At 42.1% G+C, this 27166-nt stretch overlaps 1 protein-coding gene and 1 pseudogene across 2 annotated transcripts in view; one reads left to right on the plus strand and one right to left on the minus strand.

Moving 5' to 3' along the window:
- Nucleotides 1–2254: 2254 nt before the first annotated feature.
- On the minus strand, nucleotides 2255–21031 carry LOC109871197 (dynein light chain Tctex-type 3-like; annotated as a pseudogene).
- Nucleotides 6724–27166, plus strand: part of LOC109871032 (synaptotagmin-like protein 5) — a 70154-nt gene continuing 49711 nt past the window's right edge. Inside the window, exon 1 of one of the 2 annotated variants that reach the window (XM_031806258.1) lies at nucleotides 6724–6910. The gene's annotated coding sequence lies outside the window, so the exon portion shown is untranslated. The remainder of the gene's footprint in view (nucleotides 6911–27166) is intronic. The other variant, XM_020461797.2, reaches the window with a different exon arrangement.

Below are 27166 nucleotides of genomic sequence, written 5' to 3' on the forward strand. Positions count from 1 at the left end.
ACCCCATCCTAAACCTCACTAGCTATTCTGTCAACCTGCTTTACTGGTGAGACGTCTCAAATAAACACCAGACAATTATGATGTTAGTTAAATAATGCATTTAATGACTGAAATGTCAATGGACAAAGATGTCAGTCACAGCTCACAAGTCATATTTACAGTATAATGAGTAATTGAAAAAAAAGCCTACATCTACTGCAAGGACTGCAACACTTAACAAAGAGCTACAGTTAGTTTCAGAATGGGTGGCAAGGAATAAATGAGTCCTAAATGTAAAAAAAAACTTTGTATTTGTGACAAATCATTTCTCTAACCCTGACCTGAATCTTGTAATGAATAATATGTAAATTGAGCAAGTCATGGTCAAAACATATTGATACAACAGTAGCTAAGATGGGGAGAAATCTGCCCATAACAAAGCGCAGTTCTTCTTAACAACACTATCAACAAGGCAGGTCCTACAGGCCCTAGTTTTGTCGCAGCTGGACTACTGTTCAGTAGTGTGGTCAGGTGACACAAAGAGGGACTTGGGAAAATTACAACTGGCTGAGAACAGGGCAGCACGGCTAGCTCTTAAATGTACACGTAGAGCTAACATTAATAATAAGCATGTCAATATCTCATGGCTAAAAATAGAGGAGAATTTGACATACATTTACATTTGAGTCATTTAGTAGACGCTCTTATCCAGAGCGACTTACAGTAGTGAGTGCATACATTTTCATTAATCACTACTTGTTTTTGTAAGAAGTTTTAACAAGCTGAATGTACCGAGCTGTCTGTTTAAACTACTAGCACACAGCTCGGACACCCATGTATACCTCACAAGACATGCCACCAGAGGTCTCTTCACAGTCCTCAAGTCCAGAACAGACTATGGGAGGCGCACAGTACTACATAGAGTCATGACTACATGAAACTCTATTCCACATCAGGTAACTGATAAAAGCAGTAGAATCAGATTTAAAAACAGATTAAAGTACAGCTAAAGACAGTGAAGAGACACACACTCATACGCACAAGCGCTACCACACGCACATTGTAATATTGTTGTATGGGGGTATTATACATTTTGTATTGTAGATATGTAGTGGTGTAGTAATGTTACATGTTGTAATGTTTTATCTTTTGTTTTATATGGGATGTAAGTGCCTTAATGTGTTTGGAACCCAGGAAGAGTAGTTGCTGCCTTGGCAGCTTTTTTTTATTTAACTATGCAAGTCCGTTAAGAACAAATTCTTATTTATTTACAATGGCCAAACCCTCCCCTAACCCAGACGACGCTGGGCCAATTGTGCGCCATCCTTTGGGACTCCTGATCACGGCCAGTTGTGATACAGCCTGGGATCAAACCCGGGTCTGTAGTGACGCCTCTAGCACTGTGATGCAGTGCATTAGACCTCTGTGCCACTCAGGATCCCAGCTATTCATTCCCTGACCCGGAATCGAACCTGGGCTGCGGTAGTGAGAGCTCCAAATCCTAACCAACAGGGAGAGCTAATGGGCTAATTGGGGAGAGCTAATGAGCTAATGGGGATCATGATAAATACAAATACAATGCTACAATTTCAGAAATCTACAAGGAATAGTTTTAGAATAAATATAAATGGAGAATAAATATAAATGGAGTATGTTTAATTATTATGTCTTAACATATTTTTAAATTAAACATAGACCTTCATAAAACTACAATGCTCAATGGAACCTCCAATCTGTCTCTCTCTGCACTCTGTTAGGAATGTATTGGACCTGGTCCCTCTGCTATGAGCCTCAGGAAAAACATTTTAGATAGTGGTACAACTATGGCACACTATTGATAAGCCTGTTGTTTACAGTTGTAACTATAATTGTGATTTATTGATTTAGTTAATACTATTATTACACATGTAAATCCTAGTTGAAGATATTCTGTGATTGTTCAAAGAAGAACATTTACCAGTATGGGTAGTGCCATTTCTTAAATCCATACTGAGCATATCTCTCTCTAACTATTGGTCTGTATTTACATTTACACACAGACAACACTAAACAACACTATACATTCACCACATATAGCAAGAATTCTGAATTCCCATCCTATGGTTCCCATTGTAGGTGGTCAAAGTTTGTAATTGTGGGGTTAAGAAGTGTTTTTGTACAACAGACATTTCTGTTCATAGGTAATCAGCATAGGATCTTCAAGGCTTGGTAGTCCTGGTGCATGCCTGGCCGTGTTCGAGAAGGGGTTTTGGGAAGGGAAATTGAGGGTCCCAAGTTAACAGGTCACGGCCACAGCGAAAACACACACCACACAGTACATGGTGCGGTTCTCCCACCTGACTGTGCAGCTTCCTGTGGGAGGACTCAATGTACAGAGTGGGAAATATTCCCTGTTCTCAGAATATCACGTCAGTAAAATTCAATATACACTGCTCAAAAAAATAAAGGGAACACTTAAACAACACAATGTAACTCAAGTCAATCACACTTCTGTGAAATCAAACTGTCCACTTAGGAAGCAACACTGATTGACAATAAATTTCACATGCTGTTGTGCAAATGGAATAGACGACAGGTGGAAATTATAGGCAATTAGCAAGACACCGCCAATAAAGGAGTGGTTCTGCAGGTGGGGACCACAGGCCACTTCTCAGTTCCTATGCTTCCTGGCTGATGTTTTGGTCACTTTTGAATGCTGGCGGTGCTTTCACTCTAGTGGTAGCATGAGACGGAGTCTACAACCCACACAAGTGGCTCAGGTAGTGCAGCTCATCCAGGATGGGACATCAATGCGAGCTGTGGCAAGAAGGTTTGCTGTGTCTGTCAGCGTAGTGTCCAGAGCATGGAGGCGCTACCAGGAGACAGGCCAGTACATCAGGAGACGTGGAGGAGGCCGTAGGAGGGCAACAACCCAGCAGCAGGTCCGCTACCTCCGCCGTTGTGCAAGGAGGAGCACAGCCAGAGCCCTGCAAAATGACCTCCAGCAGGCCCCAAATGTGCATGTGTCTGCTCAAAAGGTCAGAAACAGACTCCATGAGGGTGGTATGAGGGCCCGATGTCCACAGATGGGGGTTGTGCTTACAGCCCAACACCGTGCAGGACATTTGAACACCAAAATTCGCCACTGGCGCCCTGTGCTCTTCACAGATTAAAGCAGGTTCACACTGAGCACGTGACAGACGTGACAGACGCCGTGGAGAACGTTCTGCTGCCTGCAACATCCTCCAGAATGACCGGTTTGGCGGTGGGTCAGTCATGGTGTGGGGTGGCATTTCTTTGGGGAGCGGCACAGCCATTCATGTGCTCGCCAGAGGTAGCCTGACTGCCATTAGGTACCGAGATGAGATCCTCAGGCTACTTGTGAGACCATATGCTGGTGCGGTTGGCCCTGGGTTCATCCTAATGCAAGACAATGCTAGACCTCATGTGGCTGGAGTGTGTCAGCAGTTCCTGCAAGAGGAAGGCATTGATGCTATGGACTGGTCCGCACATTCCCCAGACCTGAATCCAATTGAGCACATCTGGGACATCATGTCTCGCTCCATCCACCAACGCCACGTTGCACCACAGACTGTCCAGGAGTTGGCGGATGCTTTAGTCCAGGTTTCGGAGGAGATCCCTCAGGAGACCATCTGCCACCTCATCAGGAGCATGCCCAGGCGTTGTAGGGAGGTCATATAGGCACGTGGAGGCCACACACACTACTGAGCCTCATTTTGACTTGTTTTAAGGACATTACATCAAAGCTGGATCAGCCTGCAGTGTGATTTTCCACTCCAAATCCAGACCTCCATGGGCTGATACATTTGATTTCCATTGATCATTTTTGTGTGATTTTGTTGTCAGCACATTCAACTATGTAAAGAAAAAAGTATTTAATAAGAATATTTCATTCATTCAGATCTAGGATGTGTTATTTTAGTGTTCCCTTTATTTTTTTTGAGCAGTGTATTTCTATCTTAAAGTTCTACATGTTACACCCTCCTGATTAAGCCAAAGGGTGATACACTGTTCATTAGCACAACAAAGCAAATGACTGTTCAATGGTTTGTACAGTTAGTAGTAGAGTAGTACAGTGTGGTGTTTTCCTTTATCTCACCATCAGTAGCAGTGTCCCAGTAGCAAGAGTTGGCCGTGTGGAGACCAGCACCAGTCTTCTGCATGATGACACAGTTCACTGGAACACAAGACCATGTTGATGATGTATTTCCTGCTGTAAACATTCTGTCATGCACAGAGCCTTGCTCCCGGTCACAAAGAGCCCATCGTCCAGCCTGTTAAGGGTGGAGAAGATAGAATGAGGTTTAAGGTATACTAACAACTTCAACTTTTAGTGCGTCTATGTTTTCTCGCTACATCGACGTGACCAATTTGTGACTGACTCTTGTAATCCCATAGCTCAGTTGTGTTAAAATATCTTAACATCCCACCTATGAACTTGAATGGTCTCCCCTTGTTTGACCAACTGGGTGAGAGAGTGCTCCACGATGCTGGCAGTCCATTGGTTCACTTTGTTCTGGTTGTAGTCTATTCCTCCAATGATACCTTCGATACACAGACAGTCAGTAAGAGCAATAATATCAATAATATCATAGGAGATGAGATTGCAATGAGAAACGACACAATCAAGCAACTATGAAGCGGATAATCAGTGGTTTTGACCATTTTCACCAGCCAACAAATAAAGCTGTTGATAAACATGTTTCCAAGATCCTCTTTAGCTACCTCTTTAACAGAGACACTGGCCTCCTCTGCGTTGTAAGACACCTGCGATTCCAAATATATATAAAAAGGCTCATTATGAAAAACATGAACAAAATAGAGGGTATTACTTAGTTATGATATAAAGTCAAACAAAAGTTGTTGAGTGTTCGGCATTCATTCACACAGCTGTGTGCTTGGAATCATACAAAACAAAAGGAGCTGGTGTTGACCTAGATTTTCCCGGCTGTTCTCACAACGAACTAGGGTACACAGACAGACACCCCACTTTGAGATCTTAGAGGTCATGTCAACACTAGAGCTGTGGAGGCTAGACATCAAAGGCTGTTTTCAGGCAAACCCAGGGAGGAGAAGGGGGCTGCTGCACCAATAATTCATTATCTAACTATTAGTCTTTTCATAGGATCTTTAGAATAATTTTCACTGAAATTATGGGTATTGCAGCCTGCTAAAGTATGAAAGAGCATTGTGATTTCTGGAACATTTCGAAGTAGCTGAAACATTTCATTCATACACTGGGTTACTTCGACTGCATAGTACTGTAAGCTCGCTAGCTATGCTGTTTTTGACAGGTGCTCAGTCCAGTTGATTTGATCATACCCAATAAATTGGCTAGCTGCTAAACTGATAAATTCCCCACACAACTACATGTATTAATATGACATTTACCTGACAAATGTTTATAACAAGGCCTATATTATCTTGTCAGTTTCATTTGACTACTCAAATACTAATGGAGGGTCTATATTACACTGGCCCGCGTTGAACCGGGCAAATGCACAAGTCATCGGACGAAATCTCAAATCAAACAGTAATCGGCCCCGCTCTGTCATGTTGTCAACAAGGCAGCATGGTGCATCATCCAGACAAACACAGCATGTTTTTTTTCATAGAATTTTCTAAATAGGTTACATTGGGAAGGCAGAGTTTTTATCCAAAGCAATCACGTGTGCATGTGAAAAATCTGAATCCTATTAATCACTCCGTGCTCCACCATTTGATTTAAAAGCAAGAATGTCTTATTTATACAAGGCCTTTTCGCCGACCCTGCTGTTATTCCTGTTTAGCTGTCAACGAGACGGAGATGATCAAAGGCAGAGATAATTGTATTGTTTTATAGCTAAACCACACCCAACGTGAATAAATGAGTCATAGTTGGCAAAACAAGCAAGGAGGTGGGCGAGCTAGCGATATCCTATTGGCCCGTTCTAGCACATATCTGCATATTCGCATTAGGGAACGCATACTCTGAAGTGGTGCAATAACTCAATTCGCCTTTGCACTCCTTCCCAACAACGCAATTTTTTTACAACTTTGGCAAAGGGTAAAGTGTACAAAACTTTGTCCACTCTGTTCATAACATATTGTAGTTTTGGGAACAGAACCGTATTAAGATCAAATGTTTAATCGATGAGAAAATGTGCAGAATCTCGGCCAAAATCCATCTCATTCCATCCTCTCCCCATTGCCGGCACTGGGCTTCTCACTACCAAACTTGATTGTGAGGTGGAACGTCAAGCGGATGCTTCACATTTATACATCTGGTGAAATATCTGTCTCATCTGTGACAGACTCAGCGAGGCAAGATACACCCACGACTGCAAATGAGAGCAGTAGATTATTTCCTGCCTCCTTGCGGAGGGAGGTATTAGGAATTGTATGGTAGTAAGTGTAAGAAGTGGACTGATCATAACCACTAATAAACGATCAGATATTGTTTTGTAATTCAGTGTTTTATGTAATTCTGTCATTTTATCCTCGTAGCAGCTAAGATTAGATCTGGGGTATGGTACCATTTGACTCTAGGACTCAAGGACAACACACACACAGAGAAAGAAAGAAAGAGAGAGAGAGAGACGCACAGGAAGACATCTAAACTGCTTCTTTGCCACTGCAGCATGACTTATTGAGTCAATAGGAAATTATTAGCCTATATTCAGTATCACGGTATATTGCCACTGGAGAAATAATAGCCTACTAAATCGGGTTCGTAGATAGACTGCAGAGTAGCTGCCCCAGCTGTGTTCCCGAAAATGTGACCACGCCCCCTTACACACGAGAGCACTGGGCTGCTATGCGGAGCAGAGCAGTTGACACTACAGCTGTGATCAGAGAGACGCGCGAAGAGATGGACTAACTGCACAAGCTCCCCCATAGCATCCACTCTCAGGAGTCACCAAGCCACCACTTGCTGGAGTGCTGCTTTCAGGTATGATGGCTTTTCTGTTACAATCTTAAGAGAAACCATTGTAATTTTATGTTGGTGGTTCTATCTGTGTGAAACATGAACTGCGGTGAATGTCCCACAATGATTCTGAAAGGGAGATTCCCGACGAGGTAACAAGCGACAAGAGACCAGTAAGCCATTCCCATAGCGAATAACCATCATCATAAGCTAATTCTTAAAACTCATAGGCTACATGCTGTTTTTGCAAAATTGCGATAGATTTTAAACATTTATTTTGTATTGTTGCATAACCTTCTAAATAATTGTATTATGGACAAATAATTCAGTAGAGTAATTATAAAATAAAACGTTTCTGTTCAGGTGAGGTCTCAACTACCATACAGCTGCATGTAAAGTGAGCAGCGTTTGTTTGTACAGGTGCAATGCAGCAAAAGGCATTTTTTGTGCTCTCCGTCCAGTCACACTAGAAACTGGTTCGAAGATGTTCAATTTATCTGACAGTTTTTGTTGTCTAGACAGAGCTGTGAAATATAGGCTAATTATAAAAATATTATTTCTATGGGCTATTATTATGATACTGTAAAACAATTTACACATTTTGCATGTACTAACTTAGTAATTAGTAATTAGACTATCGCCACAATGACATATGTTGGATTTAATGCAATAGCATGAACTGAACTCATCAAAATGTTTCATATTCACTTAGCATGCCTTAAACTAATATTGCTTCAAAGTTACAGGCTTATGGAAGCACATTCCTGCCACCAAAATGACAAATGTTGCACATTTGTCCTTAGCAACTTACAAGGTTGATTAAACAACAACACATCACAGTCATAGCAAGTAAAACGTTTCTGTTACCTTTACTGAAAATGTTGCATTGGTGTTCCAAAAAAATTGTAATTATAAAAAGATATCATAAGATATCTTTGCCTATTTCTGAATAGTGTCAATACAATACTAAACTATTAAAGGTAACTTGATACCAGAGCAATGAAAGACAGTACAATACAATAAAAGTGACTTAAAATCTAAGAAAATTGTTTCTATAGTATTTTACTGTAATCACAAGGGATTAAAGGAAGCAGATTGGCTGCAGGCAATTGCATATTAATGAATACTAGATTGTCTTAAAGGTAATTGTCACGTTGGTTCGTAATAAGTGGACCAAGATGCAGCGTGGTATGGTTCCATCCTCTTTATTTTGAAGTGAAACTCAAAGAAAACAATAAATGCAAAACTAAACGTGAAGCTGCTATAGTGCTCACAGGCAACTATACATAGTCAAGATCCCACACAGCACAAAGGGGAAATGGCTGCCTAAATATGATCCCCAATCAGAGACAACGATAAACAGCTGCCTCTGATTGGGAACCATACCAGGCCAATATAGAAATATAATCACCTAGATATCCCACCCCGACCTAACCAACATAGAGAATAAAAAGTCGCCGGAAGCTCTGGACTGTAGAGGCGCACTGGAGGCCTGATGCGTGGGGCCGGTACAGGTGGCACCGGGCTGGTGACACGCACCTCAGGGCGATTTTGGGGAGGAGGCACAGGACCTACTGGACTGTGGATGCGTACTGGAGACCTGGTGCATATAACCGGCATTACTTGTACCGGAACTTTAACACACTTCTAAGGATGAGTACAGAGAGCTGACTCAGGTGGCTTTAAATCGATAACACGCTCCTTAGGGCAAATGTTGTGCATCGTCCACCAATTCAATAACTCTCTCATTTCGCTCTCCTCCACATTCTCCCTCAACTCACTGACAGTCTCTGGTTCACTCCCCTCAACTTTCGCCGCCCATTCCTCGCTCAATCTGTCCCAATATTCCTCCTCGGTCTCTGACTCACCCCTCAGTGTCGCCGACCACTCCGTGTGCCCCCCCCCCCAAAAAAGGCTGCCTCTCGTTTTGAGGCTGCCTCTCAGGCTTCTGTCGTGGCCATCGAACCCCGGTGTCATTGTTGTTGCTCCTTCGCTGCTTCCGCCTGCTTCCATGGCAGGCTTCTGTCTTCTGCCATAATCTATTCCCACGTCAAGGATGTTCTCCACTCCTGGCTGCTATAGTGCTCACAGGCAACTATACATAGTCAAGATCCCACAAAGGGGAAATGGCTGCCTAAATATGATCCCCAATCAGAGACAACGACAAACAGCTGCCTCTGATTGGGAACCATACCAGGCCAACATAGACATATAATCACCTAGATGTCCCACCCGACCTAACCAACATAGAGAATAAAAAGCTCTCTGTGGTTAGGGCATGATAGTAATGAACAGTCAACCTCACGTTTTTGATTAGATTCGATGATATTTGGATGAAATCAGACCAAAGTATGATACAAATTCAAAGTTTCAAGATAGTAGAACAGGATAGGATATGTTTCTTCATTTGTAGCATTATGTGGTGATTTCGATTTATCCATGTTGCAGACATCGACACAACAGGGCCACCGGCAAATGTGTGGCAAGCTGGCATATGGCCCAACACTTTTGATTTGGTTTGATAAAAAATATTGACACACAAGCATCGAAAATAGGGACAAAGTTCATTTGTTTAGACTGATTTGCCTCATGCACAATAAATCTGTGCTTCAGTCTGATCAACTGTAGACTACTGATAACAAACACAGCTGCAGGCTAAAGTCATTTATTTATAGCCTAAAATAGGCCTATTTATTTTTGTCAGGAGACAATGTGAATGTAATCAAATTTGGTTTATATTCAAACTTGGAGTAGCTAGGCTACCTAGACCTTATCAAAATGATTGACTGGATTTAATCAATACGATAGTGATGGCATGCTGTGTGAGTAAGTTTTGAATTACAAATGCAAAGGCCTACACAATACAACCCTGCATAAAGTTATATTGTTCAAGTGCAGTTGAACAGGAATTATATTTACTCTCACGGGTGGGCAAAAATACCTATCTCAAAGCCACGCCACCAATATGCCATGCCTGCAGGGTCAACCCAGCATAAAACTGAATAAAAACTAAACTGATGGTTGAATTAACCCAAGTTTGGCTAATCTAAATGTGTGGCCTATTAGGGGTGTGGCTTATATAAAATGTATAACAATACTATGATTACGAAGTGGCAACTATCCCAACATTGGGATATGTATTTAAGGAACCATTCCTAGGCCGTCATTGTAAATAAGACTTTGTTCTTGACTGACCTACCTAGTTAAATAAAGGTTAAATAAATCAAATGTAAAAACTCATACACTTGTATAAACTTTATTAAAGCTACAAAAGAGTTCCCTCATGGGTGGCCAAAAAAGAACTATTTGAAAGCCACGCCCCTACTAAGCTACTCCTCCATTCTCCCAATCTGACCTTGTGTATCATAGCTCAATAACCAAGCATCAACAACCCAACTTAAAGAACTGGCTGGGTCAAAATAACCCAACATGTGTTCTGTTCGATATTTACCCAAATTGGGTTGTTTTTTAGAGTGTGGAACTGCAGCACAGGCTGTTCGGAGCTGTTACGGAGTGTTCTAGCATGTTCTGGACTGGAGTAATGTTATGTTGGACTCTGCTATGTTGTACTACACCAAGTTGGTGGTGAAATGCTGCATAGAGCTGTGCCTGTGATGTGCTATGTAGTTGTGTTGTGCTGGGTTTCCCTCCCTCCCACTCACTGGCTTTGATCCCCAATCCCCCTATTAAGTGTGTACGTCTCGCCGCTACGCTGCGACGCCGCGACGCCGCTACGCCGCTACCCCGCTGCCTTTTGGTATGCAAATGAATTACTTAAAAATCATACAATGTGACTTTCTGGATTTTTGTTTTAGATTCCGTCTCTCACAGTTGAAGTGTACCTATGATACAAATTATAGACCTCTACATGCTTTGTAAGTAGGAAAACCTGCAAAATCGGCAGTGTATCAAATACTTGTTCTCCCCACTGTATATCTTTGTAGTGACTGGGTGTTTTGATACATCATCCAAAGTGTAATTAATAACTTTACAATGCTCAAAATCTTCAATGTCTGCTTTATTTTTTACCCATCTACAAATAGGTGGCTTCTTTGCGAGGCATTGGAAAACCTCTCTGGTCTTTGTGGTTGAATCTGTTTTAGAAATTCACTGCTCGGCTTACAGATAATTGTATGTGTGGTGTACAGAGATGAGGTAGTCATTCAAAAATTATGTTAAACACTATTATTGCACACAGAGTCCATGCAATTTATTATGTGACTTGAAAGCACAGTTACTCCTGAACTTATGTAGGCTTGCCATAACAAAGTGGTTAAACTTATTGACAAGACATTTCAGCTTGAATTTTTAAAATTAATTTGTAAAAAATAAAAAACATAATTCCACTTTGACATTATGGAGTATTGTGTGTAGGCCAGTGACAAAACATCTCAGTCTCAATTTAACACAACAAAATGTGGAAAAGGTCAAGGGATGTGAATACTTTCTGCTTTTATACTTACAAGACCATCGTCCTTGATTGAGCTGTTTTGTCTTGTAGTAAAGTGATGCCTGCCTGTATTTTCTTAAACCTTTATTTTAGCAATAAATGTAATTCAGAAAAAAATACATTTCATAACATATTTCTTTGGTCAGTAAGTGCCCAACATAACAACATGTGGTGGTGTGTTGGACATAGTCACTCATATAGAACCTGTCTAAAATTCTGATTTCTGTAACCGTTAGCTTACCTGTGTAATATTGACATAAGCTCAGAAACACTTGTTTTGCAAACATGGTCCTGTTTTATTAATTGCTGTGCTGAACAATGGGCAGTTCATTACCTCTGTCAAATGAGTTTGTAGCTTAAAGTTGTGGGTATTTGTATTTATTTTTGCAATAAGGATGGTTATGCTACAATACCACATTTACAATAGGCCTATATCTAAAAATACATAGAGCTTAATGCTATATATATATATATGTATAGACACTACATGGCCAAAAGTATGTGGACACATGCTCGTCTAACATCTCATTCCAGAATCATGGACATGGATATGGAGTTGGTCCCCCCTTTGCTGCTATAACAGCCTCCACTCTTCTGGGAAGGCTTTCTACTAGGTGTTGGAACATTTCTGCAGGGACTTGCTTCCATTCAGCCACAAGAGCATTAGGAGGTTGGGCACGGATGTTGGGCGATTAGGCCTTGCTCGCTGTCGGCGTTCCAATTGGGGTTGAGGTCAGGGCTCTGTGCAGGCCAGTCTAGTTCAGGAAAGGGCCTTCCCCAAACTGTTGCCACAAAGCACAGAAGCACAGAATCATAAGCACATGTAAGAATGTAAGCACAGAATCATCTAGAATGCTGGAACGTTAAGATTTCCCTTCACTGGAACTAAGGGGCCTAGCCTGAACCATGACAAACAGCCCCAGACCATTATTCTTCCTCCACCAAACTTTACAGTTGGCACTATTCATTCAAGCAGGTAGCGTTCTCCTGGCATCTGCCAAACCCAGATTGCCAGATGGTGAAGCGTGATTCATCACTCCAGAGTCCAATGGCTTCGAGCTTTAGACCACTCCAGCCGACGCTTGGCATTGCACATGATCTTAGGCTTGTGTGCGGCTGCTCGGCTATGGAAACCCATTTCATGAAGCTCAAAACATTTTTTGTGCTGACGTTGCTTCCAGAGGCAGTTACACGGAATCCAAACCGGCTGCGCGCGTGCGCCCTCGTGTATAAATGTATTTTGTCCCCCGACACCAAATGCGATCACGACACACGGGTTAAAATATCAAAACACACTCTGAACCAATGACATTAATTTGGGGACAGGTCGAAAAGCATTAAACATGTATGGCAATTTAGCTAGTTAGCTTGCACCTGCTATCTAATTTGTCCTATTTAGCTAGCTTGCTGTTGCTAGCTAATTTGTCCTAGGATATAAACATTGAGTTGTTATTTTACCTGAAATGCACAAGGTCCACACATAATTAATCCACACATAAAACGGTCAACCGAATAGTTTCTAGTTCTCTCCTCCTTCCAGGCTTTTTCATCTTTGAACTTATATGGTGATTGGTATCTACACATTCATAGTATTACCACGACAACTGGCAAAACAGTTCGTCTTTCAATCACCCACGTGGGTATAACCAATGAGGAGATGGCACGTGGGTACCTGCTTCTATAAACCAATGAGGAGATGGGAGAGGCAGGACTTGCAGCGTGATCTGCGTCAGAAATAGGAATGACTTCTATTTTAGCCCTTGGAAACACACACTTTGGCGCACATGACCAGTGTGGGTGCAATAATTGAATAACATAGATTCCTATATTCATTTTGCAACGCGAGCGGTGTAGTCAGGGTATTAAACTCGGTAGTGAGTTTTGCAACCAAGGACAGAGCATTTTTACGTGCTATGCGCTTCAGCAATCGGCGGTCTCCTTCTGTGAGCTTGTGTGGCCTACAACTATGTGGCTGAGCTGTTGTGGCTCCTAGACATTTCCACTTCACAATAACAGCACTTACAGTTCACCGGGGACACTCTAGCATGGCAGAAATTTGGTTTCACGTTGAAAATCACTGAGGTCTATGGAGATTGCATGGCTGTGTGCTCGATTTTATACACCTGTCTTGATTTTGTGGCTGAAATAGCTGAATCCACTAATTTGAAGTGTAATATACAGTGCATTCCGAATGTATTCAGGCCCCTTCACTTTTTACACATTTTGTTACATTACAGCCTTATTCTAAAATGTATTAAATAAAACAATTTCCTCATCCACCTACAAACAATACCCCATAATGACAAAGCAAAAACAGCATGGCTACCACAGCATTCTGCAGCGATACGCCAGTCCCACTAAGCCCGAACCAGATGGGATATCATTTGTTTTTAAACAGGACAATGTCCCAACACACCTCCAGGCTGTGTAAGGGCTATTTGACCAAGAAGAAGAGTGATTGAGTGCTGCATCAGATGACCTGGCCTCCACAATCACCCGACCTCAACCCAACTGAGATGGTTTGGGATGAGTTGGACTGCAGAGTGAAGGAAAAGCAGCCAACAATTGCTCAGCATATGAGTGAACTCCTTCAAGACTTTTGGAAAAGCATCTCAAATATAAAAACAATTTTTTTGGTTACTATATGATTCCATATGTGTTATGTCGTAGTTTTGATGTATTCACTATTATTCTACCATGTAGAAAATAGTCCAAATTAAGAAAAACCCTTGAATGAGTAGCTGTGTCAACTTTTGACTGGTACTGTATATATATTATTTAAATAGCAGGACACTGTGAAGTCCATTATTCCTCAGAAGAGTATGAATTAGGCTGTTGGAGCTGCATACATATTGTTTGAAGTAAAATAGAATAACATAGCTACTCATAGCTACTCAAAGCTGTTTGCTAGAAAATCTTGTTAGATCGTGGGTGGAGTAGGCATTGTGGTACTTATGAATTTCCTTTTCCGGCTTCAGACCAATGCCACTTTAAACATATTTTTTTGTTTTTAATTTCCATGTTTTTTTTTACAGCGGAAGGTGATGATACAACATTTCCACACGCTAAAGTGGTCTTTCGAAAACATCATTTGCACTTCAAATTATGTTTTGTCCACATTATTTATTTTCCAAGGCCACTTCGTCAACAAACTGTATGGGGCCACAAACAAACAAGAAACCACTCACCCAGAGGCAGTGTTTCTGGTGAGCGGAGACTTTATCACAGGGAGACTTAAAACAGTCCTACTTCACTTCTACCAACACGTCTCCTGCGCCGCTAGGGGCGCTAAAACTCTAGACCAAACTCTAGAAACACATACAAGGCACCCCCTCGTCCTCCCTTCAGCAAATCTGACCATGACTCCGTTCTCCTGCTACCTGTTTACAGACAAAAGCTCAAACAGGAAGTACCAGTGATGAGCTCAATACGGAAGTGGTCAGATGAAGCAGACGCGAGGCTACAAGACTGTTTTGCTAGTACAGACTGGGATATGTTCCAGGATTCATTCGATAGCATTGAGGAATTAACCACAACAGTCACAGGCTTCATCAATATGTGCATAGGCGATGTCGTCCCCACAGTTACTATAAGAACACATCCAAACCAAAATCCAAGGATTACATGCAATATCTGCGCTAGGCTAAAGGTTAGAGCTACAGCTTACAATGAATGGGACATGGACATGGACACATACAAGAAAGCCTGCTACGACCTCCGAGACATCAAACATGCGAAATGACAATATAGGAGGAAGGTGCAATTCTATTACGTCGGCTCCGACACTCTTCGTATGTGGCAGGGCTTGCAGACAATAAAGGATTAAGCGATCCAGAACTCCCAAACGAGCTAGATGCCTTTCATGCTCGCTTTGAGGAATATGACACTGTGCCTTGCAAGGAAGCCCCGGTTTTACCAGATGACTTTGTGATCTCGCCTTGCGTGGTTGATGTGAGCAAAATGTTTAAACAGGTTAGCAATCACAAGGCTGCCGGGCCAGATGGAATACCAGGGTGTGTTCGCAAAGCATGCGCAGACCAGCTGGCAAGTGTCTTCACAGATATTTTCAATCTATCCTTGTCCAAGTCTGTAATCCCAATATGTTTCAAGCTGACCACCATTGTTCCTGTTCACAGAACTCCAAGGTAACCTGCCTAATTGACTATCGCCCTGTAGCACTTACATCTGTAATTATGAAGTGCTATGAAAGGCTAGTCATGACACACATCAACACCATCATCCCAGACACCCTAGACCAGGGCTCTCCAGTCCTGTTCCTGGAGAGCAACAACCCTGTAGGTTTTCATTCCAACTCAAAACTAGCGCACTTGATTCAAATAATTTGTTGGTTTATAAGATGTATCAAGTTAGTTACAATTGGGGTTGAAGAGAAACCCTACTGGAGGGTAGCACTCCAGGAATAGGGTTGGAGAGCTCTGCCCTAGACTCACTCTGCCCCAACAGATCTACATATGACGCAATCTCAATTGCACTTCACACTGCCCTCTCTCACATGGACAAGAGGGGAAATAGCTATGTGAGAATACTATTAATGAACTACAGTTCAGCGTTCAACACCTTCAAGCTAGGGACCCTAGGATTGGGACCCTAGGACTGAACCCCTCCCTCTGCAACTGGATCCTGGACTACCTGACGGGCCAGCCCCAGGTGGTGAGTGTAGGCAACAAAACCTCCGCCATGCTGACCCTTAACATGGGGGCCACTCAGGGTTGTGTGCTTAGTCCACTCCTGTACTCCCTGTTCACCCCCATCTGCTTAGCCTCGCACGACTCCAACACAAGCACAACAGAGGGTGATGCGGACAGGCCAGTACATCACTGGGCCGAGCTCCCAGCCATCCAGGACCTCTACATCAGGGGGTTGTCAGATGAAGTTCAGAAAAATGGCCAAATACTCCACCCAACCAAGCCATAGATTGTTCACTCTGCTACTGTCCGGCAAACGGTACCGGAATATCGGCTCCCGGACCAACAGGCTCCGAGATAGCTTCTACCCCTAAGCCATAAAACAGCTAAATAGTACAATTAATGGTACCCAAACGATCTGCACTGACTTTATCTTGCGCTCACCCTACACACAGTCACTAGACTGTACATACAAACCATATACACAAACTCAGTCACACACACTACATTGACACTCCCACCCACACCAAAACCCACACACATTCACTACATACGCCCACACACACTTAACACACACGCAGACCGACACAACACAATCACAATCACACACACAGACACATGACACACACTTTTCCTAATTTGCTGCTGCTACTCTGTTCTTTATTTTACTCTTATTATATATTATCTGTCCTGATGCCTAGTCACTTTACCCTGCCCTCATGTACATATCTACCTCATATACTTCATACCTCTGCACATTGATATGGTACTGGTACTCTATGTACTGTACAGGGTTGTGAAAACGTATTTACCCCGTTAGATTTTGTTCACTTTTGCACATTATTGACACTGGATGTTATATCTTCGACCAAAAACAAATATTTTATTAAAGGGACGCTGAGTGAACAAATGACACAACAAATGTGTACATATTTATTAAGGAAAGTAATGCAACACCCAATGCCCCTGTGTGAAAATGTAATCACCCCCTTAGACAACAACTGGTTATGCCACCTTTAGCTGCAATAACTGCCACCAAACACCTGTAGTTATCAATTAGTCTCTCACAGCACCATGCAGAACTGCTTCAACTCAGTGACATTTGTGGGTTTTCGAGCATAAACTGCTAATTTCAGATCCTGCTACAACATCTCAAACTTGAGATGAGCATATATATTCTTTTTCGTGAGCAATGTTTTTTCGAGAGTTATTTATGACTTCCTGGTCGATTTTATGCCTAGCTCTTGGAGAGATTTTGGTAGGACGGCCACTCCTGGGAAGATTCACTTCTGTACCAAACTATCTCCATTTGGACAATATGGCTCTGACTGGTTCGGTGGAGCCCTTGGGAAACCTTTCCAGACTGAGAGTAAATATCATTCCTGTTCATTTGTTCTGTTGCATACTTATCATGTATTAATGACTAACATGAAAATGTATGTAGTGTCAATGACGCTGATAGATAGGAGATTCCTAAATGTGTATGTAAAACCCATTGTTGGGCAATAATAATATGGAGGTACCTTATTATAATAAATCATCTTAATATTATAGGTAATTATTTAAAGGCAATGTGTCAAGTAAATTAAAATGCAATCATTAATAAACTATTCTAAATAATAAAACATTCAAACTATAAGCAATCAATTCAAATGAGGCAAACCAAATGGTCAACTAATCAGTCGTGATTTTAGCATGCCAATCTTGATGGGGCAAACAAGCATTTGTTTTTACATGTATGCCAGTGAAGCCACTACACAACTCTAAACAATACATTAAATGCACTATAAGTGTGACAAACGGTGCCGTTTAGGGTCTACATAAAGCTACCCCGAGAGTGGAGCTTATGGCTGACTTGCTTAAATTAATATGGTCTCTATTGACTCCTTGTTGATTTGTGTAACTGGATAAGAACTCATTCTCCTTCAATAATAATGAATGTCGACATGAGTTGTGACTTTTGAACCATACACAAACATTATTACATTTATGTTCAGTAAATTCACAATGTTTGTTCTTATATAATTAACAATTAGCTCTGTACGAGCTGCGAGGAGGTAGGCCTATTCGTTCATCAATTTTGAAATGGACAGTGACAGAAATTCAGATGTTAGTTCAGATAAATTCAGCAAGATGTTGAGGCCTTTACTCTTCTTTAAGTCACCACAGAGAGAGAGAGAGACCGAGACTTAGCGGTTAGACTACCGTTCAAAGTATTTTATTCGGCCTATGTGATCTAAAAACGGAAAATACAATCACGAGGATCCGCTTTTATAGACAATATACACACGCACTGACCCACAACCCTCGAAATATGAACTGGAATTAGATGGGTCTATTACAGAACTTTTTGTTGAACAAAAATATTTGAATGGGAAGAGACTGTCATTGGCAAACATGGTTACGAGGAGGGGATACTACAATATAATGTTGTTGGGTCTGTAACTTATCACCCTCCTCGTGGAGAAAAGCACCCTAGCTAATTACAACACACAAAGTAAGAAAAACAATTAAATGCATCATTCTGACATTTCCTAAAATTATTAGTAAGATACTGATGAAATAGACCTATATAAGCAATATAACAATGCAGATGTACAAACGATGGCGTATATGGCGATAAGCGGTTAAGAGGCAAGCCGTAATTTTGATTAAGACATGAGCGAGCTGAGACAGATGTAGCCTATATGCCGCCTATTTGTTCAGCACTTTTGAAATTGACAGCGACATAATTCAGAACATGGGCCGTTCTTACAGTATTCTCCCTGTACACCAAGTCTGAACCGTAGGGTAAATAATGGGGACACATAAGCAGACAATGAAAGCACTTACAATATTCGATCATTACATTTCTCAAAAACAGGCTATAGACTACATGTGCAGATGATGAAAGCTCTTGCAATGGGGGCAGGTAAGCAGGCAATGAAAGCTGTTACAATATTTGATGATGACATTTCTCTAAAACAGGCTATAGGCTACATGCGCACCACCAACTCAGAACAGTAGGATAAGTTCTAAGAGGGAAAGGGACCACATTCTTAGGGTGAGACACATAGGCTAATAACTGCTTACTACACAACATACACTTATTATTACTTTCTTAGCTACAGTATACATATCTCCCTGACATATTACATCACTTACGCAGCAGAATACTAGACATATTTATGGACTCACCATTGTTGTGCTGTGCTCACTTGAACAGTAACTTGGCAGGGTGGTCCTTGTGGGCAAACTTCTCAATTACTTTGTCATCCAAGTCTGGCATTCTCTGGATGAAGGCCAATGCATTTAACCTTTTCTGGCCCATGGAATTGCGTGTGAAGGTTTTTATCCTTTTAAGGGTGGAAGAGTCTCTCTGACTCGGCGGGTTGTCATTGGAGTGGTGATGATTATTTTGAGAAGAGAGACCGTCTCAGACAAGGCCTCCTGCAGATATTTGGTATTTGGTATTTTATTAGGATACCCATTAGCTGTTGCAAAAGCAGCAGCTATTCTTCCTGGTGTCCACACAAAACATAAAACATAATAATACAGAATTACATAATACAGAACTTCATTAGACAAGAACAGCTCAAGGACAGAACTACATACATTTTTATCTACATACACGTAGCCTACATATCAATGCATACACACAAACTATCTAGGTCAAATAAGGGAGAGGCATTGTGCCATGAGGTGTTGCTTTATCTGTTTTTTGAAACCAGGTATGCTGTTTATTTGAGCAGTATAAGATGGAAGGAAGTTCCATGCAATAAGGGCTCTATATAATACTGTACATTTGTTTTAGATTTGGGGACAATGAAAAGACCCCTGGTGGCATGTCTGGTGGGATAAGTGTGTGTGTCAGAGCTGTGTGTAAGTTGACTATGCAAAAAAATTGGGATTTTCAACACATGAATGTTTCCTATAAAAATAAGTGATGCAGTCAGTCTCTCCTCAACTCTTAGCCAAGAGAGACCAGCATGCATAGTATTTATATCAGGTTGTTCTCAGAGTGATTTCAATAAAGAAAGTGCGGTCTTTCTAGTGTCCAGCTAAGGATACAGGTAAAGAGTGGACAGCTCCGTTTTCAGCTTCTCCTGGTTGCCCACAGGCCATATCTTGGTAGCACACTGGAGTGCTGCGGTCAGAAAGGAATGTACATACTGGGGGGAAAATGAGCTGTCCACCAACTTTGCTGCAATAAGTGGTCACTTTCAGAAAACCTTTCTTGCACATGAGCAGCGATTGTGTCGCATGCTTCCTTCATCACGGGTGCAGTGTTAAGTTCTCTCCGCCTTGGTTCAGTGGCATCAACATGTCCATTGGCCAGTGCATTAGTTTGCTCGAAAATGTTTGGAATGTTCACCTTGAAGTTGTTGATTGCTCCGGCGATTCCTACTGCATCAATGGTTCGATTCTGCATTATGTTGTACAAAACATCCACCTTTGGATTGACCTAGGAAAAGAACTCGAGCAGTTTCAGAAATGTGGGATCCTTGAGTTTCATGGACAGGCCATATGCCTCGCTGATGGTGATCTCATCCCATCCAGGCTGAGTGCGGATGTCTTCCATGCACTGGGCCAGTATCTTACGGTCCTCCCACACACCATTGACGGTTCTGCTTTTGAAGTTCCATCATGTACCCGGTGGCTTGGGGACCCGTCTGTTTGTTGATTCCGCAAGAGCGGAGAGTCTTTTGGGTGAGCCTGTGAAAAAGGTGGAAAAGGAGGATAGGCCTGCAAAAAAACACTTCAAGCATGCTCACTCTCCCAGCACAAAGTTTCTGGTGTTAGAATCTGTCAGTGTACGTAACAGTGCACCAATTGCGCGTTTGGGTAAGTCTCCTTCAGTAGCGTTTGGACACCACGTACATTACCACTCATCACCGCTGCCCCGTTGTAGGTTTGTGTAACCAGCTTCTCCTTGACATTCAGTGGCGCTAGGACTTGTTTGATAGTGTTGGAGTGGCCAACACCAGTTTTGTCCTTCACCTCTACGAACTCCAAAAACCTCTCACACACACTGTTGTCTGGTAACATGTAGTGCAGCACTATTACCATCTATGATTTGCAGGAGACGTCAGTGGTCTCGTCTGCCTATACCTCACTCCTGGTGGTAACTACTCACTGTGCAAAGTTAGGTAAAACTATTATCTCAAATAACTTCTCAAATCACATCCCTCTCTTAACAAAAACACTTTCATCATTTTTCATATTACATGTACAATGCAGAGTATGGAAACTTCACATACAGTGGGAAGAAAAAGTATGAGAACCCCTTGGAATTACCTGGATTTCTGCATAAATTGGTCATACAATTTGACCTGATCTTCATCTAAGTCACAACAATAGATAAACACAGTCTGCTTAAACTAATAACACACAAACAATTATATGTTTTCATGTCTTTATTGAACACATCGTGTAAAGATTCACAGTGCAGGGTGGAAAAAGTATGTGAACCCTTGGATTTAATAACTGATTGACCCTCCTTTGGCAACAATAACCCCAACCAAATGTTTTCTGTAGTTGCGGATCAGACCTTCACAACAGTCAGGAGGAATTTTGGACCATTCCTCTTTACAGTTCAGCAATATTCTTGGGATGTCTGGTGTGGACCGCTCTCTTGAGGTCATGCCACAGCATCTCAATCACGTTGAGGTCAGGACTCTGACTGGGCCACTCCAGAAGGCGTATTTTCTTCTGTTCAAGCCATTCTGTTGTTGATTTACCTCTTTGTTTTGGGTTGTTGCCCTGTTGCATCACCCAACTTCTGTTGAGCTTCAATTGGCGGACAGATAGCCTTATATTCTCCTGCAAAATGTCTTGATAAACTTGGGAATTCATTTTTCCGTCAATGCTAGCAAGCTGTCCAGGCCCTGAGGCAGCAAAGCAAGCTTCTAACCATGATGCTCTCTTCACCATACTTTACAGTTAGGATGAGGTTTTGATGTTGGTGTGCTGTGCCTTTTTTTCTCCACACATAGTGTTGTGTGTTCCTTCCAAACAACTCAACTTTAGTTTCATCTGTCCTCAGAGTATTTTGCCAGTAGCGCTGTGGAACATCCAGATGCTGTTTTGCGAACTTCAGACATGCAGCAATGTTTATTTTGGACAGCAGTGGCTTCTTCCGTGGTGTCCTCCCGTGAACACCTATCTTGTTTAGTGTTTTACGTGTCTCGTCAACAGAGATGAGAGACTCGTCAACAGAGTTGTTAGCATGTTCCAGAGATTTCTGTAAGTCTTTAGCTGACACTCTAGGATTCTTCTTAACCTCATTGAGCATTCTGTGCTGTGCTCTTGCAGTCATCTTTGCAGGATGGCCACTCCCAAGGACAGTAACAACTGCTGAACTTTCTCAATTCATAGACAATTTGTCTTATCGTGGACTGATGAACATCAAGGCTTTTAGAGATACTTTTGTAACCCTTTCCAGCTTTATGCAAGTCAACAAGTCTTAATCTTGGGTCTTCTGAGATCTCTTTTGTTTGAGGCATGGGTCACATCAGGCAATGCTTCTTGTGAATAGCCAACTCAAATTTTGTGATTGTTTTTTATAGTGCAGGGCAGCTCTAACCAACATCTCCAATCTTGTCTCATTGATTGGACTCCAGGTTAGCTGACTCCTTACTCCAGTTAGCTTTTGGAGAAGTCATTAGCCTAGGGGTTCACATACTTTTTCCCAACCTACACTGGGAATGTTTAGATGAAAAATCCATTAATTTGTGTGTTATTAGTTTAAGCAGACTGTGTTTGTCTGTTGTTGTGACTTAGATGAAGATCAGATCAAAATATATGACCAATATATGCAGAAATCCAGATAAAATCCAGGTTCACATACCTTTTCTTGCCACTGTATGTAGTGGGTATACTTTCCAAGTTACAGTATTTCCTGTATAACAATTCTTATGACATCACAAAATAACAAACAAAATGACAGTGTTCTATAGATCGCCTCTGACCGTTTCCCATGTTCTATGTTAGAAATATTGTTCTAGTATTCACTTTTGAACGTGTTAGTTTCAGCAGGAAAAAGTATGTTGAAACAAAGCACTTTCCTTTTGCTGAATCTTGAGAGCGCAGGCCTGAGTCTTCTCACTTGATTTACAACAGGGCTTAAGTTGTTAACCCCCACTAGTTATTTCCTTCCCCCTCTAGGGTGAGAGGGGGTCTGATTGAAGTTATTCATTGCAAACCTGATCTGACCTATTTGGATTCTTGTGGACAGTCATGACAGTGTCTTAGGCGTAGAATAAACCCTTCAAACCACAATCTCTCTTTGATTGTGACTCAACCATCATGATGACTCGATGAGTATAACAACGTGCCATAGATATGACAGCGGCAGTGAAAACGCAATCATTGTTTGATAATGATATCATCTCTTTGTGTTTTGTTCCCCTGCCTCCGCTCATCATGGCTTGCTTTATTTCTGTGTCATCACTGCCAAAGCTTCTTCTCAAGGATTCAGAACCAATCTCTCCCTGGCATTCACAATGTCACCGAATATGACACGTACAACAATACTATCAACGTTTAAGGTCAAAGGTGATCTCTCCTCCCTCCTCCACTCTTGTAATTCCTTCATTCTTTTCTCTCACGCCTCTCTCTCCATCCCTCACTTCCTCCTCCCTCTCTCTCTGTGGGTGTGTTTTATTGAAGGGGACTGTCATCTCTGTGGATGGGCTTTGTGTTTCCATGCTAATCTTGGCCTGTGCATGGTGGCATATCTCATTTAGAGGACAAAAGACACAACCAGGTCATTAACAGCATGGACGTGGAGATGCATTCCTTCAGGGGCAGGAAGAGAGCAGATAACAGGAGAGGAGGAACAGGGGGATGAAGCGGGGGTGATGAGAGGGAAAGGGAGAAAGGAGGAGTGGAGTGATGAGGAATTGAAAGGACAGGTTTGAAAGGGAAAGAGAAGAGATGAGGAGTGGAAAAAGGAGAGTGATGAGGAATTGAGAGAACAGGTAGAAGCGGAAAGGAGGGGGGAGGTAAGTCTATAGAGGCAAAGGCTCAGATGGTTGAATCTATTTCTCATTTTCTGCTCCATTGAGCCCCGCAGGAAGTTGCAGCAGCCTTGGGCATGGTTTGGTGATTACTCAGACTCAGTATGATGGGTTGTAGCGATACTACTGCAGGGTAGTGATGTTGTATCATTACGGCTGTTGTGTGTGCTTTATTATATACGTATAACATATTTGTTGGGCAAGTAACCCTATCCAGACCAGTGTGTGTATGTGTACAGTATGTGCTTGTGTTGTGGAACTCTTTATTCTGCCCCCTGTCCCAGCGTGTGTCTAATGAATTGGAGCTGCAGACAGTACACAGAGTGCTGGGAATTATGGGTAGGTGTGCCCTCTATAAATGAGATGGGTAGAACCTGTCCCAGCATGCAGATGTAGAGTCAGTGTACTCTCCCCAATCATAATGTTTAATATTAGGGAGGGAAACTCAAGACTGGTCTAAGATCAGTGTCTAGGGGGAAACTTTAAACTGTATTTCATCACAAAATGGTGGCGTCTGATGAGCTGCAAAAGTGTAATGTGTGTTTTTGGAATGTCTGAAGATCACATGATGACTGAAACTTATTTTATATGTATAACAAAACTACATTTTTATACTAATTTAATTAGAATGTTGTGTCTTTTATAATTGGTTTCCCACACATCTTCTGTCTTAGGGCAGAACATGCACCATGGCTATTTCTCTCAGACATCTTCAGTTATTGTCAAGCTTAATTGGATTGTGATTGCCATGAAATAATAATTAGCAGAATTTCTCAACAGGTATTGGCATGCATGTCTAAACAAAGGAGTGAGTGAGATTGATGGATATGGATATTGATGGATATGGATATTTATCCATGTTTCTAATCCTGACAGTCGTGCTGAATACAGATTGCGTATAAATGTGATTTGCAGGCCTGACGTGGCCTGTAAACCAGGAGGTTCCTAACACCACTGAGTTTTTGGGTAATTTTATTAGGTTGTACATAATTCAATCCAAACTAATATTTCAATCAAAACTAATAACTTGTTAAAAAATCAAATCAATACATCAAAGCAAAACTAAGCAGATCAAATCAAATATCATTAAGATCAACACAAAAATACAATAAAAATGGTCTTTTCACAGTTTATATTAAATGTTTTCCACAGTGTGTTGGAGTAGATCTTGTCTGTTTTGATTTTGGAGCTTGATTGTTGGACTAGCAGAGAGGTTGACAGTCTTCTCGCAAACATTCCCAATTTCCCTTCAGCATGCAAGGTCTTATCTCTGGCTGACTGGAAAGAGGCTGTCTGGCCATCGATTGCACCTCGCTGTGCAGAGAGACTGACATCCTATCTACAGGAAGTGGATTATATGCCGTTAGATAGACAGCAGAAATTAGATTCAGTGCATTTCCCCAAAAATTTCAGATAAAGTTCATATTAAGTGCGTGTATGTGCATGTGCGTGTGTGTGTGTGTGTGTGGAGCTTTTTACAGACCTTTCTGTAGAAGGTTAACACAATGAGTCTAAAGGTTAACGACCTCAGCTCTATAGTCTCCAGGCAGGTACCAAAACACTCAAACCTTGAGAACCACCTAGATATACTAGACTAAATATACTCACTATGTACCAGATAGGGATCTATTCTATTCTGAATGCACGTGCTTGTGTATGCCTAATTGTTCAGTGACTGTACATACCTGTTTCTGTGTAATGTACACCAGCTCCCAACTCAGCCACACCAACATTAACTAAACTCAGCAAAAAAAATGTTTTCCCTTTTCAGGATGCTGTCTTTCAAAGATAATTTGTAAAAATCCAGATAAGTTCACAGCTCTTCATTGTAAACTGCAATGTCCGTACTGTGAGATGCCTAAGACAGCGCTACAGGGAGAAAGGACGGACAGCTGGTCGTCTTCGTAGTAGCAGACCACGTATAACAACACCAGCACAGGATCGGTACATCTGAACATCACACCTGCGGGACAGGTACAGGATGGCAACAACAACTGCCCGAGTTACCCCAGGAACGCACAATTCCTCCATCAGCGGTCAGACTGTCCGCAATCGGCTGAGAGAGGCTGGACTGAGGGCTTGTAGGCCTGTTTTAAGGCAGGTCCTCACCAGACATTACCGGCAACAACGTTGCCTATGGGCACAAACCCACTGTCGCTGGACCAGACAGGATTGGCAAAAAGTGCTCTTCACTGACGAGTCGCGGTTTGTCTCACCAAGGGGGATGGTCAGATTTGCGTTTATTGCCGAAGGAATGAGCGTTACACTGACGCCTGTACTCTGGAGCAGCGTCGATTTGGAGGTGAGGGTCCGTCATGGTCTGGGGTGGTGTGTCACAGCTTCATCGGACTGAGCTTGTTGTCATTGCAGGCAATCTCAACGCTGTGCATTATAGGGCAGATATCCTCCTCCCTCATGTGGTACCCTTCCTGCAGGCTCATCCTGACATGACCCTCCAGCATGACAATGCCACCAGCCATACTGCTCGTTCTGTGCGTGATTTTCTGCAAGACAGGAATGTCAGTACTCTGCCATGGCTAGCCGAATAGCCCTGATCTCAATCCCATTGAGCACGTCTGAAACCTGTTGGATCGGAGGGTGAGGGCTAGGGCCATTCCCCCCAGAAATGTCTGGGAACTGGCAGATACCTTGCTGGAAGAGTGGGGTAACATCTCACAACAAGACCTGGCAAATCTGGTGCAGTCCATGTGCAAGAGATGCAAGGCAGTACTTAATGCAGCTGGTGGCCACACCAGATACTGACTGTTACTTTTGATTTTGACCCCCCCCCCTTTGTTCAGGGACACATTATTCCATTTCTGTTAGTCATATCTGTGGAACTTGTTCCGTTTATGTCTCAGTTGTTAAATCTTGTTATGTTCATACAAGTATTTACACATGTTAAGTTTGCTGAAAATAAATGCAGTGAGTGGATGTTTCTTTTTTTGCTGAGTTTACAACACAGTATCCGAAAACACACTGACTGGCTGGCTTGCCCATAGAGGCCCATTCCAGTCATGTTGACACCGTGTCACAGCCTCCCATCTCAAATAACTTTCTGCACTTTATGTGTTCTGTTCCAATAACTAAATCCAGCCCCTGTGTTCTGTACATTGAGTCACTGTGGTTAGAGAGGGGAGATGTGGTGTGGCACTCATTCAAGGTCTCTTTCAATCTGTGTCAG

Source organism: Oncorhynchus kisutch, linkage group LG26, assembly GCF_002021735.2.
Source record: "Oncorhynchus kisutch isolate 150728-3 linkage group LG26, Okis_V2, whole genome shotgun sequence".
Classification (NCBI taxonomy): domain Eukaryota; kingdom Metazoa; phylum Chordata; class Actinopteri; order Salmoniformes; family Salmonidae; genus Oncorhynchus; species Oncorhynchus kisutch.